At 37.5% G+C, this 17,669-nt stretch overlaps 1 protein-coding gene across 2 annotated transcripts in view; it reads right to left on the bottom strand.

The window, feature by feature from the left end:
• The window catches only part of CDH10 (cadherin 10), a 174,557-nt gene extending 159,174 nt beyond the window's left edge, over positions 1 to 15,383 (bottom strand). For both annotated transcript variants that reach the window (XM_026005718.2, XM_026005720.2), the window contains exon 1: positions 14,960 to 15,383. The gene's annotated coding sequence lies outside the window, so the exon portion shown is untranslated. The remainder of the gene's footprint in view (positions 1 to 14,959) is intronic.
• Between the last annotated feature and the right edge of the window lie 2,286 nt (positions 15,384 to 17,669).

Raw genomic sequence — 17,669 nt, 5'->3', positions numbered from 1 at the left:
AGTCCCACATAGGGCTCCCTGCATGGAGCCTGCTTTTCCCTCTTCCTCTCTCTCTGTATCTCTCAAGAGTAAATAAATAAAATCTTTAAAAAGAAAAGAAAAAAGAATCTTAGGTTAGCATATGCCCTCCTCTTTAACTTCATGGTACCCTGTGCTTGTACCGATCCTTGCAATTATCAGACTATATGGTAATTTCTATTTTGATTGCATCCAGGAAAATATCGGAAGGCATTTGAGGTTAGAAAGCTTGAATATTGCATATTTTCCATCATACTTTGGTACTTAATATATTGACTTGTTCATAAAGAAAAATAAATAAGTAATAGTAACTGAGTAATTATATGAAAATGAATTAAGGAAAATATATTTTAGGAATGATTACAGCAGGGAGTGAGAAATCTCCTAGGAGGCTTCGGCTTTGCACATACTCATGTCTCTTGTTTCATTAGTTTCACCTTTAATAACCAATTAAATAATGAAAAGTATAATGAAATAACACCTTTCAAATTTCCCTTCATCTCCTCTATAATTAAATTGCCATGTCCCCTCATCTTCATTCCCCTAAAACCTCATTTATCTTACAAGCAAATTACTAAATAATTACAATTGTATTTACCTTAATTTTTAAAGATTTATTTATTTATTTATTTATTTATTTATTTATTTATTTATTTATTTTAGAGAGGAGGGGAGGGAGCTGGACAGAGAGAGAATCTTAAGCCGACTTTGTGTTGAGTGAGGAGCCCAACACCGAGCTGAATCTCATGACCCTGAAATTATAACCTGAGCTGAAACCAAGAGTCAGATGCTTAACCAGCCATGCCACCCAGGCACCCCTGTATTTACCTTTAAAAGTTGTTTTTTCCTACTATATTTTCATCTCATTGAGGAAAGGACGAAATTATAACTTTCCCAGGTTCCTGGCAAACTCCATAAAACATATTAAAAACTCTAAAAAGGAAATGGTTGAGAAGGAAAGATGTAATCTGAACCTCTTCTGTAGTATTGAATTGGAATCAGAAAAAGAGCTAATTTTACAATTTTTATAAATTAGAGTTTAAAATGGTTCATCAAATAATCTTATAAGGGGGAGGGTTAAGATTGACAATGAATTTTAGTCCTAAGTAAAAATGATAAATTGTTCAAGAATGGTCTTTGGAGTGATAGTTAATGATGGACCATCTCTCTTATCACTTGAGGCTACATTATCGGGAGTATGTAGGTATGTTATGGTCTAGACTAAAATTGACCAGGAACTAGAATTAAAAAAAATAAATAAAGATTTTATTTATTCATGAAAGACACACAGAAACTGGCAAAGACACAGGCAGAGGGAGAAGCAGGCGCAGGGAGCCTGACGCAGGACTCGATCTCAGGACCCCGGGATCACAACCTGAGCCAAAGGCAGACACTCAACTGCTGAGCCACTCAGGTGCCCCAAAACTAGAACTTTTAAACTAAAAGTGTTTGGGGCTGTTTCTTGGTGTCTACTCACCAGGACAGGTGTTTTTTATAAGTTTCTCTCCATACTTACGATTTTCGTTTGCTAGCCACTCTGCAAAAAAAAACTTTGCCCAAAGCAATAGCACTAAATGTGAATATGACATCATCATAGGATTTCATCTAAATTTCAAACATTTCTAAACTCTTAAAGCAACATTTCAATTTATGTTCCCTTTTGGAGTTCGAATAAACACTTTATATGTTTACTTGAAATAATACAGTGTGCAGCATTGCACAGGAAAAAAAAAAAACCCTAGCAGTCTTTTGAGAATAAAAACAAATCAATAGTAATATCTCTTAGAATAGAAGCACTTTTGTTGACAGAGGGAACATAGCTTAATGGGAAGCAGAGTAATCTTTGTTTTCAATCAGACTATTGGGCTGTGCATGAGAAATGCCATGCTCTGACCACTTGTTTTACATTAAAAGGCAACCTGGCATGTTCAAAATAGAGACAGAAAATTATTTGCTTTATAAAGACAGACACCTTATGGCTTTAACATGTAACACAGAGATAACCTTCATAAGATTTTCTTTGTGTGTAATTTTGTGAGTTTGTCTTCAGTTCCCATTGAGCTCTATTCACTTAATTAAAGTTAAGCACCCCAGTGACCCAAAGAGATTCTGGAGCTGTTCACATTGTGGGCTGTACTTGTGACTAAGCTATCCAAGGTCCAATATTGGAACTGAAATCTTAGTCAGGTGTTGATGGTGGTGGTGATGATGATGATGATGATGAAGAAGAAGAAGAAGAAGAACAACAACAACAACAACAACAACAACAACAACAGTGTTACTTTAGGATGTAGGATGGTAACATAAATGTGCCCAGAGAGACAGACAAATAGACAGAGATAGCTCTAGATATAGCTCTAGATATGGAAATAAATCAAAGGAAAACAGGAAAAAGTTTTTCTTATCTTTTGCTTCCTATAGGCAATGTGTGAAGAAAACTTATCTGATCAAATTTCCTTATTTTTATCTGTAGTGTATAAACAATGAGGAGTAAGACCATATAAGCAATGACTGCTCCAGAGTTTAAAATCTAGTAGTGCTTATTTCTAGTCTCTGGAAAATAACTCTGTGGTTTTGTTTTTCCTTGTAAATATGAAGATTAGTAATTATGGGTCCTGTTCTCATGCAAGTGTTTTATTAGGTTATTAGAAAGAGAAACCGTAAAAAGGTGGCTATTTGGAGGCTATGTTAGGCCACCCACAGTACAAATTATTCTAGTATTTATGGAAAAATGAGAGCAAACAAATTTATCTTCCTAAACTTCCAATGAGCTCAACTGAAAAGCACATTCAGCAACAGTATTCGTGTGCTTCTCAGGCAGGCTATGTGTTTACACCTGACGTCTACCATAACGCAGCCCCTGCTCTCTTCGTGCTGCACACCAGAAGATGTTGGAAGAAATTTTGCTTGAGAAAGTTAAATATTTAAGGAGAAATTCGAGTTGACTTGCAACTATACCACAAAATATATTTTAGGTTAAAAATGGTATCTTGCTTCAAAAGTGATGTTTAAGATATTTTGCTTAGATTCTTGAAAAACAATGTTTTATAACCTCACATGGACATGCAAAAATTAAACACAATTAATCTAAAAATGGTTCCTGTTCAATGCTATTATATAACCCTTCAGTTCACATTAGTTTCAATGCTTCCAAGTGCAAGGTTTAGTTGGGAAAGAATCTGAAACCAGAACATTCTCTAATATACTATGATATGGCCACAAGGTGGCTCCAAAGACCTAAATATATTATTTTACTTCTTAAGAGGGGAATAGATTTTTTACCAGAAATACTAGCGATAATTTACCCTATAAATGGGACAATACTTCAGAAATATAAAGTCATTTCAACCTTCTAATTAAGTTTTGAGGTGTAATTTATAGTATTTTTAAAAATGCAATTATTCAAGACAACATATCAAATGATTGAAAACTTTGAAGAATTTGAAGGATTTTGAAGGGAAATGATTATTTAGCTTGCATAATTAATTATTCACCAACATCTCCTTTGTTTAGGTTTTTTATCATTAATTTCTCTTCTAATTTTGCACAATTTGATTCTCCCTTGATTACCAAAAAAATGAAAATAACTGCAACTTAATGAACTTTTTCTCTCGCATAAACTTTAAAACTCAAGAGAAAGCTTGTCTAATTTTTAATCTTTGGAAGGGTTAATTCTAAAAGCACATACTTTGAGAAAATCTGGTAAACTAAAATATATAGTATTAACATACTTTAAATTAGACACCCCAATCAGCCATAAAATTAAATCACTTGGCCAAATATTATAATGAAGTCAGGGGAAAAAATGAGTGTTATAAAATAATCGCAATATTTAATAAAGAGGGCATAAGAAGACAGCGAATTTGATGAAATGAATAATAAAATATATATAATAAATATAAATATATAGCTATGAGAAAAAAATGAAGATTATCTTTATTATGTTCAAAAAATTACATCTGTTGGCTAGGTTTTAGTAGTGTCTATGATGACTCACCTCTCCTTCATATGTGGATGGATAATAAGGTACTAAGTATATTCTTTCAATATGTGAACTTCTAAAATAAGTATATTAATTAGTCCCAGGTTATAAATAAAACTAAAAGAAAATGAAAACTGTGATATAATTCTGGATTTTAAAAACGAAATTTTGAAGTGAAAGATATTTATGGACTCACGAAAATGTATATTTTATGACCCTAATGTTCTGATTTGTTTTTGTCACCCACGGAATTCATTTCAGGTGCTTTTAAAATCACCATATTGAGCCCCAAGGCAGGAAGAAGAGATGTGATTTTAAATTGATCTTCATATCACCTTAAATGCGAAGGATGAAAAGAAAGAATTATCTAAATAAAATCTGTTAAAATTTTCACGTTTTGTAGCAGAATCAGTCTTCATCAGACAGTTTCTGGAAACTAGTCTAAGAAAGCAGTAGTCCACTGACCTTTCAGCATGTAATATAGACTGCAGAATTATTCTTGAGATTTATGGGTATCCAAACTTTAATGGGATTATTTCTGTAATGCACTGCCTCTGTTCATCATTCTTGTTCTAATTCTCATTACTCTGACCTCAAGAAGGAGAATCTGTGAAAAGAACCATTACTGCAGTGTATTCAGAAATGGTTCATGTTTCACCTGAATGAGTTTATGTGGCTTATGGAACTCACAACTGTAAGTCTCTATCTTTCTAATGCTTCCTCCCTCCTCTGTCCCCTTTCTGGGTCCTTTACGTCGTTTTCAAAATTCATATCCATTAATTCCCTAGTTCATGCAATTACCAAATGTGATTCTGAGAATGCAATTTAAGTTTTCAGGCTACATTCTCTCTTTAGGCAACAGACATTTTCACAATCATTAGGGAATGAACATAGCAGTTATATACTGAGCCCTTGCCAGTTACCATAGTAGATAGATCGCATGGGCCCTTTCTAATTATAACAATAGGTAAGCTGTGTCTTTGGAAACTATATGATTTAAACTTCCATTTCACAAACAAAAAAAAAAATTGGAATAAAGAATTTATGATGCTATCAGTAGAATTAGTGATAGAATCTGACTTAAAACACCAAGGATTTTCATTTCAACTCAAGCACAAAATTATTATTATGGAAGTTAAAATTTTCAAAAATTTTGAAAAAGTGGCAGCCTGAGCGCTTTAAAATAAAGTACATCCAATATTAATTTTAAAACGCATAGATCAGGGGAGCTTGGGTGGTTCAATCAGGTAGAGAAGCGTCTGCTTTCAGCTCAGGTCATGATCCCAGGGTCCTGGGATTGAGCTCTGAGTTGGGCTCCCTGCTCAGTGGAGGTGTCTGCTTCTCCCTCTCCTTCTGCCCCTCCTCTTCCCAAATTGTGCTCTCTCTCTCTCCCTCCTCTCTCTCAAATAAATAAATAAATAAATAAATATTTTTTCTCCAAAAAAGGCATAGATCACATGGATTTATATATAGTAATAATAATACCAAAAAAATAGGTAACAATAATATGTAACACTAGAACACCTATTGTCAGGTATTGTATTTTACATTTATGATTTTAAGAACTCATTAAAAATTCTACTATTGTGTAAGGACAATTATTCATCTCATTCTACAGATGAAAAACTATCAGGAATATTAAATATTAAATATAGAGTAAGTGACATAGGATTTGAAGCCAGACAGCTTGGTGCCATGGTCCATGCTTTTATCCATCAAAGAAATTCTAGGACAGGCATTCTTGCCAATCTTACCATTCCAAGAAAGGCAATCTCAGTGCTTCTGGCATATAGCCTTATCAGTGTGTAGTCTTCCTATTAAATATGACCTTCATCAGGTATCCTCATAAAAACAGGGTATCATTATCATATCAACTTGTTCAAAGAGTGGCCAAGTTTCAAACTCAACAGCTTCTATGTCAGTGAGTATTTTAATTACTTGTAGGAATGTGAGAGCTTCTGTTAACAATTTTTAGCAATAGAGTTTGGGGATCTACTTGGTCTTCAGAAACATACGTTTTGTTTAGGCTTCTTGTCTGGAATGGGCATATTAGTCTCAAATTTGAATCCTTGCCGCAAGAGGACAATTGGCTACTAGAAACGTGACATGCAGACAACCAATCAAGATGGTGGCTCCTAATTGAAGCACTGATTCAGGATCCACTTGCAGGAGTCCACGGAATGAATCTGAGGGCACACAAAAATGTATCTGGAACTAATCTAATGCATTCTGACATTTTCTTGGAAGATGTCATGCGGTTTTGAATACAATTGTTAAAAAAGAGGTGAATCAGAGCCCCATATCATTCATTTTATAAGTATGCAGTATTCGACCTTCTTATTAAAACTGGGGAAGAATAATAAATCGTGTCATTACTCATTTCATGCCTCACTGTTCCAGAGGTTTGGTTACATGTATATATGCTTTTTCAGTGTCTGGTGTATGGTAGGCACATAAGAATGAGCAATGAAAGAATGAATGAATTAAAACAAGATACTGAGAGGATTATTGTGTCCTTTAAAAAAAATAGAAAATCAAAACTGAAGATTTTGTGTTAGGTGGAGAAACGGGTGGCTGTCTAAATGACATTCTGGTACCTAGCTTACCGCTATTCTATGAAAATTGAAACATTTAAAACATAACTGCCTAACTTTCTATTATCATTCATGTAAGATTTACTGCAAACATATTTATTGTGAATATCTTACATTAAAACCAAAATTTACATTGGATTGATTCATCTTTATTTCTCTAAATGTGGCATTAAGGGATTGGCTCATAGAAACTTCCTCCAAAATGAATAAAATCAATTAGAAGCTGAGGGAAAATTCTTATTGTTTAGATTCCAAGAAATTATTTAAATGTATAAAGTAAATTAAAATATAACATCCCAAGAACATGATAGCCTATAACCCAAGACAGTTAAATTAATGATTGTGAATTTCACATCATCATAGTTCTTAACCTGATGCCACTATGAAAAATTAATGATGTCCATAAGGATTTTTTTAAGGACAATGGTTTATATGGAACATCTTAGTTTGCTGCTACAAAGGACAAGGCTCTTCTCATCCACTGTTTTTTTTTTTTTTTTTTTTTTTTAACCTTGGTCTAACCCAAAATGGGTTTGATCCAAACCTCACCTATAAAATGAAGTGCATAGTCTTTGCTCTGAAATCAAGATAATAGTTGTTATTTCTCTAACTTCACATCTCCACTGGGCTGGATGCCCAGTAGAAGTTGTACACCTAACAATCACATGGCTTTGTCCTAAAAAAGAAAACGTTTTCGTCCCCCCCCCATATAGTTCAGATGTCATATTATGTTGGACACTAATCCAATTCTAAGAAAAAGGAGTTTAATGAAGAAATGATTTATTGTAACTTAGATTTGAGGACCACTTCATTTCCAGCATTTATTTTTTTTTGTATTGAAAAGAATATTTGTGTCTATTCACAAGATAGTGAAGTTTTACAAATTAATTTTCAAAATGTAGAATTACCTAGGTGATAAATGTGGAAAATTTGGGCATATATGACATATATTTAAAAAGACATAATAGCTAGGACAGAAGAGATTCTTAGTGTGGAGAATTCTCATTTTCTTACTTTCATCCATCCAAAAAGGTGGATGGAGATTTCCTGTATCAGTAAAAAAAAAATTATATATATATATATATGTGTATATATATATATATATATATATATCCACTTTTGTTTCACAGATAAATTCTATATAAAATCTCCACTCTTCACTTCTTCACTTCAGCAGGAATATATGTCTTCTCCTCAACACCAGTACCCTCATGTTATTGGGATTATGTCTCTGTTGCCACTCTCCCAGCCACTGTCTACTGACACCTCCTCTCTGCAGCTCTTGGGCTCAAATGCTCTAAAACGGAGAATGGTTGGGTCAGCCTGCAGGCATCCACTGGAGCAGTCTTGCTGGGTGACACAGCCTCACGGCCCATTCCACTGGTGGCCACAGTCAGGTAGAAGCGCCAATCTGTGCGGTGACAGCCATATACCCGAGGAGGAGTGCCCTTCATTCTGAGGCTTCCCAGAGCTGTCTAGGGGAATGGGTAACATTCTTTATTCTTGGTATGTATGAAGTCTTGTGTCCCTTGTATAGATCAGGGATTTTGGGTTATAAATGACAGAAATCCATCTTGAGCTAACTTAAACAAAAGGAAAGCTTATTCTCTCTTCTAATAAAATTGTGGAAAAAGCTGTGGTCTTACTGGCCTGGGGATGCCAAGATTCAGGAACATCAAAACCATTAAAAAAAAAAAATATATATATATATATATATATATATATATATATATATATATATATATTACATACACACAGGAAGAAAAAGTTGAGGAGAAAGAGGGAAGAGTGCCTCTAGGTACATGCCTGTGTGTAGGATGCAATGTTGAACACATCTCCAAAAGAATAGCTGAAACTTGGTGAAGGAATTGATCAGGAAATAAAGATTTTCTCCATAGGTTTTTACTTATAGGCAAAGGCTTTTGGAGCACTCACCCTTTATCTAAGACCCCTAGTGGATGCCTGAAACTACAGACAGTACCAAACCCGATATAACACTAAGCGTTTCCCCCAACACATACATATTTGTGATTGGTTCAATTTATATAGGCACTTTAAGAGATTAACACTAAATAATTAAATAGGACAATTATAACAATAGACTATAACAAAAGCTGCAAGAATGTGATCTCTCTCTCACTCTCAAAATATCTGTACTCATACCTTCTTCTTAGGATACTGTGAGGTGATAAAATGCCTATGTGATGCGATGAAATGAAGTGAAGGATGCGGACACTGCGACATAGCATTAGGCTGCTATTGACCTTGTGAGGATACGTCAGAAGCAGGTTCTTCTGCCCTCAGATGACAGTTGACTCTGGGTAACTGAAGCTGCGGAAAGCATCTTGGTGGTTTTCACTCTCTAGAGACTAACCATCAAAAAGTCACTCTTGTGACTGCTTAGGATGACTGAGCACTTACCATGATTTGGGAAGAAGCCCCAAAAGAAACAAAGAAAGAAAGAAAAGAAGAAAATGTTATACTTGACGAGGCTAATTAGTAATCACTGTGTGCCCAGTTTTTGCTTATTTGATTAAAGGAGTCGACCTTTGTCATTTTACTCCAATGGTGTCTTTGCTTTATGTAATTGCTAAAGCAAATAAATACTGTACTGTTGGTATAGATAAAAGTTTATGTAATCCATATCATCTATTTTATCAGCAATAGATTTAAACCAATGAGTTAGAGGTAGCAAATTTTTAATAGTTTGGTTTCTTTAAAGCAAAGTTTTTAAATAAAATAATAGAGTCTACATTTAGAAGATGTGCATGTTAAACACCAAAATCAGCCCCTCAGAAAGTACAAATTTTCTCAAGTCAACCTAAATAAAAGACTATTATTTAAAATCAATGCTTGTAAGTCAAATTATCTAGAAATATTATGTGCTTCATCTAAATTTGAAGTCTGATTCAAGAATTATGGAAACATTCATTACTTTTAGATATCCCAGAAGTTGCCATGGTTTTCAAGTGGAGTTGATTTAACTTGATTTTATTGGGAGTAGAGTTACATACAAAAGGAAAAATCCGTCACATTTTTAAAATTTATATTAGCATTATGCAAAAAAAGTACTCAATAACCTAGGCAAATAAATTGATTGCCTTTCCTCTACTCATATAATTATGCCAATTTTCAGCTTTGATTCTTGTAAGTCCTGCGTGAACATTGCAGAGAATTATCAGAATAACCCAAGTTAAACATTTACTTTATTCAATTTATTGATTAATTTCCCATACATTCTGCTTAACTTGATTATGGTGACAGTTTATGTTTCCCAAATTCTCCACTGAAAATGAGAAGGAGCAACGATAGTTCTTCACAGTGGCTACAATGGACGTTTGCTCATGATTTGTCAGTTTACATTCTTATCTCAGAAACTGGTAATATCTGTATCATGCAACAAAGAAGAATCAACATGTCTAATGAAAGGCTGCTTCCTGGAAAGTGCAATTTATGTTTAATTTATTTTTAAAACCAGGACTGTCAAACTACTTCAATATCCTCTGTTACAGTAAATCAACAAAGATTCCCAATCAATAAACCGATGTACTGAGGATAATAACTCATGTCTATGCATTCTACATTCTGATACTTTGGAGAAGTCATTTCATTAATAAATGCAGCGTTTCCCATACTTTGCTTGCTAGTGCAGTAAACTACATTGGTGCCAATTCCAATTCCTTAAAAGCCTAGGTGTTACACTACCTAAAAGAATTGCTTTCATTTTAAAGGACGTGAACCAGCCAACTGAACTGTCATACACCTTATGCTATGATGCAAAGAATAATGTGATAAGTCAAATGTATAATGTGGCAGATGGTAGAACACTGGCTATAAGATTCACAGGATTTACAGAAATATTATTTCACCTAGAGTAATATTTTTAAAAGGCACATGGAATGCTCAACCAAGGACCTTTGTAATTGCCATAAATGAAGGAGGGGATGAGGGAAGGGGGGAGAGGGACAGCGAGGGGAACAAAGGGAGGAGGGAGGATGAGAGAGAGAGAATGTGCACTGCAAAATTTCTGAGTATCAGCAGGGCTCTGAAGTGTTTAGACCTGTCATTTAATGCTGAATTCCTTGTGGTGAAGCAAGGCTACACCTTACAGCCTATTGCCTAATTCTGTCCTGAAATCAAAGTGTTACTTAACTTTATTTATTTGTGCATCGTGTAGAGTATGGAGAATCAAGGCTGCTTTCTAAAAGGAGGTGGGAGCATATAGAGATCACATGGTTTGATAAAGTGCTTTATAATGTCACTGTCAAACTCTCTACGACAACCCTCTACTACAAGGGATTGTTATATGAAGGCATTTCAACTCCCAGAGGCAGTCATTATTTCCAAGGAATGCTACATTTGATTCCTTAAAATGAGGTAAAAGGAAATTTCACTGTATTCATTCTTATTCAATTTCCAGTTTTCCCTTTCTTTAAATCCCCCACCAGCGTGGTGATGTTTAACAAATGCCTCTTCATAATAGAGAGGAGAGACCATCACATACACTGCCAAAGAGAGAATCTGGATAAAACTGTAAAGATATTTGTGAAAACAAAGCCCCTTTATTCCTTAAAAAAAAAAAAAAAATCAAGTTACTTTTTGGGGGGGGGGGGCAAGAAGTTGCACTGGTAATAAAGAGTTAAGTGAAAGTTATGTTGAAACAATTTTTAGGAAACTGCCAGATTATTTAACTGATCAATGTTAGCATGACATTAAGGATAATGCATTCCCAGCAACCTACAACTTTAATGGGATGGATGCTTTCTTACAACGTTTGCCTCTTGAGTTAGTTGAACTGAGCAGTGACAAAGGAGATACAGCAAAGGCAAAAATGGCCTCATGTTTTAGCTCTCCTTGCGAAAGACAACACAACTGTGTCTGAAAGGGCTCCAAGTCTCATACTAAAATGTCAAGTGAAGTGAGGCTGCTGTAGAGCAAGAAAGGAAGAAGAGAGGTGACCCTGAGCTGATATTGTTATCTTAGAAAACAGGCACTCCTTGTTGATTGAAATTTTCTCTCGTTCTTCTGCGTGGAAAAAATCTGTAATTTTGAGTGTTGAACTTATTAGAGATAAAAGCAGGGAATGCTATACTAGGGCTCTGTGGACATAATCCAAATGCTTTAGCTAGGGAAAAGAAAAAAAGAAAAGAAAAAGAAGGCAGATTCTAAAATGTTTATTTTTAGGACATTTCTTTCTACCTGCATATTCCGAATTAGTTTAATTATGACAAAATACAATTTTCTCAGTGAACTCACTGGTCTGAATGAAGTGGCAAGAAAGGGAAAATATATTTTTCCTATGTTTGCTTTCATTCCTCAAATATGTGTTCATGATGACATTCCTTGGGCTCTGCTTTTTTTTTTTCTTCAAAATATTCATAATAGGGACCATATATACTTAGCATAATGCTTCATCGGTCTCACCATTGCTCAGTATAAGCCTAACAAGAATGAGGGCACTATTCCTGCCACTTGGTTTTTAACTTCAGCCTATTTGAGACAAGACTGCTAAATTTAATATGCTTAATAAAGTGACTTTTCTGAGACCCTTCAGGTTAATCAAAAGTAGAGTTTTCAAGCATAGCCTTGAAATTTGGAGGTCAAATACCTGCATGGAACTACTTATGGTTGGCATAAAATATGTTTCTATTTCTCTGCTTATATTTTGTCACTTTATTTCACTATTTTACAAGCACTTCTAATGTGGCAACAGCATTAGAATGCATTTTGCGTAGTAGAAATAACAATATATTATGGCTCATACTTTTTTAAAACCCAAGGGCTAGACCAGAGACAGTTGGGTTTATACCCATGATTTGTATTAATTGCTTACTATGCAACACTCTTCCTGATAATAACACTTAACAAAAATATGGTTCACTTTGCTGCTGAATCAGCAGCATTGGAGCACATTAGGCTGTGCTGCAGCCTAGCGGAATGATTTGGTATAAAAATGACATATTCCAGGAGGACACAGTGTTAACACTCACTGCAAAGTAGGTTAAGAAACATAGGAAATAAGTCATATGTCCAGAAATCCCTTAGATAATGTGTGTTGTGTCTCAGTTATTTGTTGATATGGGAAATTAAGTGAAGATCGTGATATGAATCCTCGAGTCGAAACAGGGTTCACATATTTTGGAATTAACCTTTCCATTTCAAATATACTCTTTTCAACCAGAAAAAAAAATAAAATAAAATCACACCTCTTTTAGATTACACTACTTTCTTAATAACGTGCCAGAAATGTATATCACCCCAGATAGAAAATCAATTTTCTACCCCTCTTTTCTTTTTTTTTCCTTTTAAAAGAAAATCTCAGTGTAGTAAAAATCTGACACTGTGATGTTAAATTGCATACCTGTCTCGTACTGGTATCACCAAATAGCTAGTGTTTATCAACATCTAGGAATATCACCTGAAGCACTGAACAGGTACCAGGAATTTAGCCAGTCACCTCACATACATGCATATGTATGTGGATGCCACACACATTATACGCTGCTTTCCTGTTTCCCTGGCTCCCCCCACCCCAACCCAAGCCATATAAGTGTATGGAATTCTATTATTTGATTGGAGTCAGGGAAGGTATATGCATTCACCGGGGAAGTCAGTTTGTTAAGCAGCAAGTATCTGAAACCAAGAAAGTATCTGATTTCATGAAAACAGACATTGACTCCTACTTTCATAACAGCTGAAAAAAAAGTGAAGGCAAATGAAAGAAGCATTTCTTTATATTTTTATCGTCAGAATGGATTTGTATCTGACGGGTCCCTAAGACACAGATATATTGTGCTTATATTTGTGTACTCCCACCCCCCCACACACCCCATTAACTAGTCTTTCCTTATGCATTACACACTGAACACATACGTGCCACCTTCCCTACACCGCAGGGAATGGGGACAAGGTAGATGGTCTCTGCAACTTATCTCCCAATTTCTCTATGACACAGCCTCTGCCTTTCTTCTCCCTCACTTTAACTAAAACTGAACCTCGAGCTCTTGTCAATGACATAATGTTTTCATGAAAGTTCTACTAATTAAAAATCCTCACCATACCAGACCTAAAAAATGAGCACACTCTTGCCAAGTGTTATTCACCACAGAGAAGCTCTTGTAGCTACATTTTAAAGAAGGATAGAGGGAGGGGGATGGTGTGGAGGGAGAAAGTCTACTAACATATGCATTGAAGTAGAACAGTTGTCAGCATCGGAGGGACAGAAGATTTTTAATATAGATCCTTTAAGAGAAAAGGAGAAATCATGCATCCCCGAACAGCTGAGAGTAATGGATGTGCAGTTTTGGATAAGAGAAGCTTTTGCTGGAATGAAGAACCATATTATAGGAAAGAGATTTCTGTGCTTGTTTTTTTCTTTTCTTTTTTTTTAAGCAAAAGATGATAGGGCAGTTTTAAAATGATGTTTGTCTTTGATTGCACCTGTAGACCCCCCCCTCCCCTTTTTTTTAAATGATAAGGAGATGGTAGGTTTCTATTGTGGTGACATAAAAACACTTTCGGACTACTGCTTTTGCCCACACTTACGGTGCTATCAGTAGTTACTTGTTGGGGGCATGCATTTAGACTTGCAATGTGCTGCATTAATTTAACACCACATAAAATATGGATTTTATTGCAGCAGAGACAATAAATGCTGCAACTGCTGACTACATGCATTTAGTCTCCCTTCTTCCTCTCTCCCCTCACTTCTGGCTCAGATACGAAATGTGAAGGCAGGAAGGATGCCTCTTCTATTTCGGATGAATGTCAATCTGTTTTATTTATGTAGATGCTTAGTGACCATTGACAGTTTCAAGGAACCTGTCGTCTGCTTGTCATTTCTCTTTATATTGGACGTACAATGAACTATGACTGGGAACAAGTGCAGAGTGGATCCATTCACACGGAATGCAAAGTAATGTTAGATGATGTTAGAGTTCACAGCAACAAGGTTATCTCCGCAACTGATTTTTAAGACACAGACGAACAAGTAGGAGCATGACAGACCGCACTCCACGACATATTTTTAGCATTTGTCCAGGGTGCACGGATTTGCAAACTCTCCTATCACGACCCGCTGTTGAGCCTAGTACATAACTGATCTAGTTTTCCATTTTCTCCTATAGAAATTCGAAGAGGTGGTTTCTAGAATCTGATGTGCGGAGTTTCATGCTTATTAATCTCAGGTGTTAAAGATAATTATTTGGAAATAATTGCTCAATGCAACTTAACAACAAACATTCCCTCCCCTCCCATCTCCCCAGGGAAAGAAAATGAAAGCCTTAAGGGGGCTTGGGGGGTAAAAAAAAAAAAAAAAAAAAAAAAAAGAGGAGGAGGAGGAGGAGGAGAGCATGAGTCTTCCTACCTTTTTTATCAGCTTCTGGATGACGGAAGTTGGCTGCAGCCAAAATCACCCCGGAGAGATTGTCACCGTGTCCCCTTTTTTTGTTTGTTTTCTGCTGCTATTTCCCTGTCGCCGAGGCTACTTCAATCTAACTCCAGCTCTCGCTCAGCATCACTTTCAACTCTGGACGGCAGGGAGCCGAGGAGAACGGGGGCGAGCTCTCGCTGATTGGCTTTCATTCAGGGCTTTCTGATAAGGGGAGGAAAAAAGAGAGAGGAGAGGAGAGGAGAGAGGAGAGGAGAGGAGAGAGGAGAGGAGAGGAGAGGAGGGGGAGGGGAGGGGAGGGGAAGGAGCCCTTCCTCCCGCGGAGAGAGGTTCTGCGGCGGGAGCCCGGCGGCCGCACTCGCCCGGGAGGTTAGAGACCCGGAGAGCGCGGGCGGGGGGCGGGGGAGGGGCAGGGGGCGGGGCGGGGCGAGCAGCGGGGGCGGGGCCGGGCCGCAGGGGGCGGGGCCGGGCCGCAGGGGGCGGGGCCGTGGAAGCAGCGGGGCCGGGGTCGCGGGCGCAGGGGGCGTGGCCAGGGGCAGCGGGGGCGTGGCCGGAGCGCGGGGGGCGGGGCCGAGGCGCAGGGGGCGGGGCCGGGGAGCAGCGGGGGCGCCCTGCAGCCCCGGGGGCGCCCCGCAGCCCGGCAGCCCCGCGCCGCCGACGGGCCTCCCCGCCCAGGTGGCAGGCTCGGTGCCCCGGGCTCAGGTGCCCAGCCGGTCCCTAACGCAAGCCCGGCGCCCGCCTGCTGCTGGCCCTTCTCGCCCGATGCACCTCTTCTGACCGTCCAGGCTTCTGCAGCGTCTACCTCCCCTCTCCCCCCTCCCCCCGCCCAGGCTGCTGAACCCAAGCCCTACCCCCGTCCCCCCCCCCCCCCCCCCCAGGGCCAGGTCGCCTTGCCACCCGAGCTGACGATGCCTTGCCACAGCGATGTCACTGGGACGTTCATGATTTTTTTTTTTTTTAATTTTTTTTGCTTTCCGTGAACTTCCTTTTTTTTTTTTTTCCCCCTTCGGTTGTCCGAATAGCTTAGTTTTCTGACTTCTTGTCCTAGGGGGGACATACCCTCCGGATGGTTTCTGCAATGCCCCTGAGCCAGTCTTGCTCCTCAATCTTACGTGCTGTGCCTTCTGATAGTCTATAGATCGAGTATTTTATTCCTGATTTAACTATGCGATTAATTAGTGCTGTTAAGGTAGTCAGACTTCGGACTGGCCACCATCTCCTTCTTTTTTTTTTTTTTTCTTTTTTTTTCTTTCTTTTATCTTTTTGGGTTGGTTTGTTTCTCAGAAATTTGAGTCTCATGCCCAGTGGGTGTGGGGGCAGAGGTAGATCCATCTGGGTGCTTCTGTTTCTTTCTCAACCATCTAACTGTCCATCTCTCTATTTATCTATCTCTGCATGGAGTTCTATTCGATCAAGACCTTACCAAAGGATGTCAGTAAAGCTCCACAAAATAATGCACACCTTTATATTTCTCTGGCTACGTGTAGGATCATCTTTAAAGTAAATAAAATTTTAATATGTGCTCTGAAATAGCAAGATACTACAAAATAGTTTTAAACCCGGAGGAGGGAGGATGAAGGTGATCTTGTCTAGCAATGACTTTTCTAAGGATGGATAATACTGCTCAGAAATGTTAAATGACTTGCCTAAGGCGACAGGGCTAACCAGTGATAGGGTTAAAACGACAGTGAGTTGATATTTCATATTGATAAAAACATGTTTATATCAACAGAGAACATGTATTTACGCATCTTTAGAATTCCACTTTCCTCCTGTTTCTAGATGTCGTGCCACCTCCTAGGTACAGAGTTGATCATTGCAACACCAGTAGCTCCTTTCTACAGTCAGCAGAAGGAGGAAGGAAAGAAACTCAGTACGGGGAGGAAGGCGGGGGAGGGAGATGTTAAATTAGATTTCAAAACAGTTTTACCATACCAAATGTTATTATATGACCCATGTTCCTAACTACTTTTATATTTCACAATGCCAAATATTTTGGCTCAACAAAATGATAGAGTGGAAAGAGACTTTTTGAAACTCTTGACTTCACAGATGAGGGCTTGAAAATCTGGAAAATTGTAATGTATGTGATACTAGAGCTAGAATTCTTAAACTCATTTCCGGATTGCTTACCCGTAGGTTTTTTGGGGTTTTTTTGTTGTTCTTTGTTTGTTTGTTTGTTTGGTCTTTTAACAGAGTGCCTTTAGAGTCAGTAAAATACATAAACAAGCAAACATTCCAGTTTTTTTCCTGCAACACACTTGTTAATATACATTAATATGCTTGTGTGTTCAATATACTACTGCCATTGACATATTAAGGTTGGTTGTCAAGAGAACGTATAGAATCTCATACCCTCTATATGCTACACAGTGTTTAATTAAGTGCAGGAAGGCTGGTGTGCACACACATGATGGCCTCTTATTAGATTGAATATTTTGCACATTGTTGCTAGTTTCAGACTGAAAGGCTGCATGATGTGAGGACTTGTTTGGATTTCATTTAAATGGGTCCGATTTAAAAAATAACCAAAGGCTGAGATCAGATGTGAAATGCTGTTTTATTCCCAAAAATGCATGATGTGATGATGTGTTCCTAAACAACAGCATCCTAACAAGATAGAAGTTTTTTCTCTTATAGAGATTTCTGAGTTGGTATCATTGCGGTGGGGTCTGTGTAGTTACCA

Source organism: Vulpes vulpes, chromosome 4 (genome assembly GCF_048418805.1).
Source record: "Vulpes vulpes isolate BD-2025 chromosome 4, VulVul3, whole genome shotgun sequence".
Classification (NCBI taxonomy): domain Eukaryota; kingdom Metazoa; phylum Chordata; class Mammalia; order Carnivora; family Canidae; genus Vulpes; species Vulpes vulpes.
Note: the sequence above shows the minus strand (reverse complement) of the source record. Positions and strands in the feature narration are given on the sequence as shown.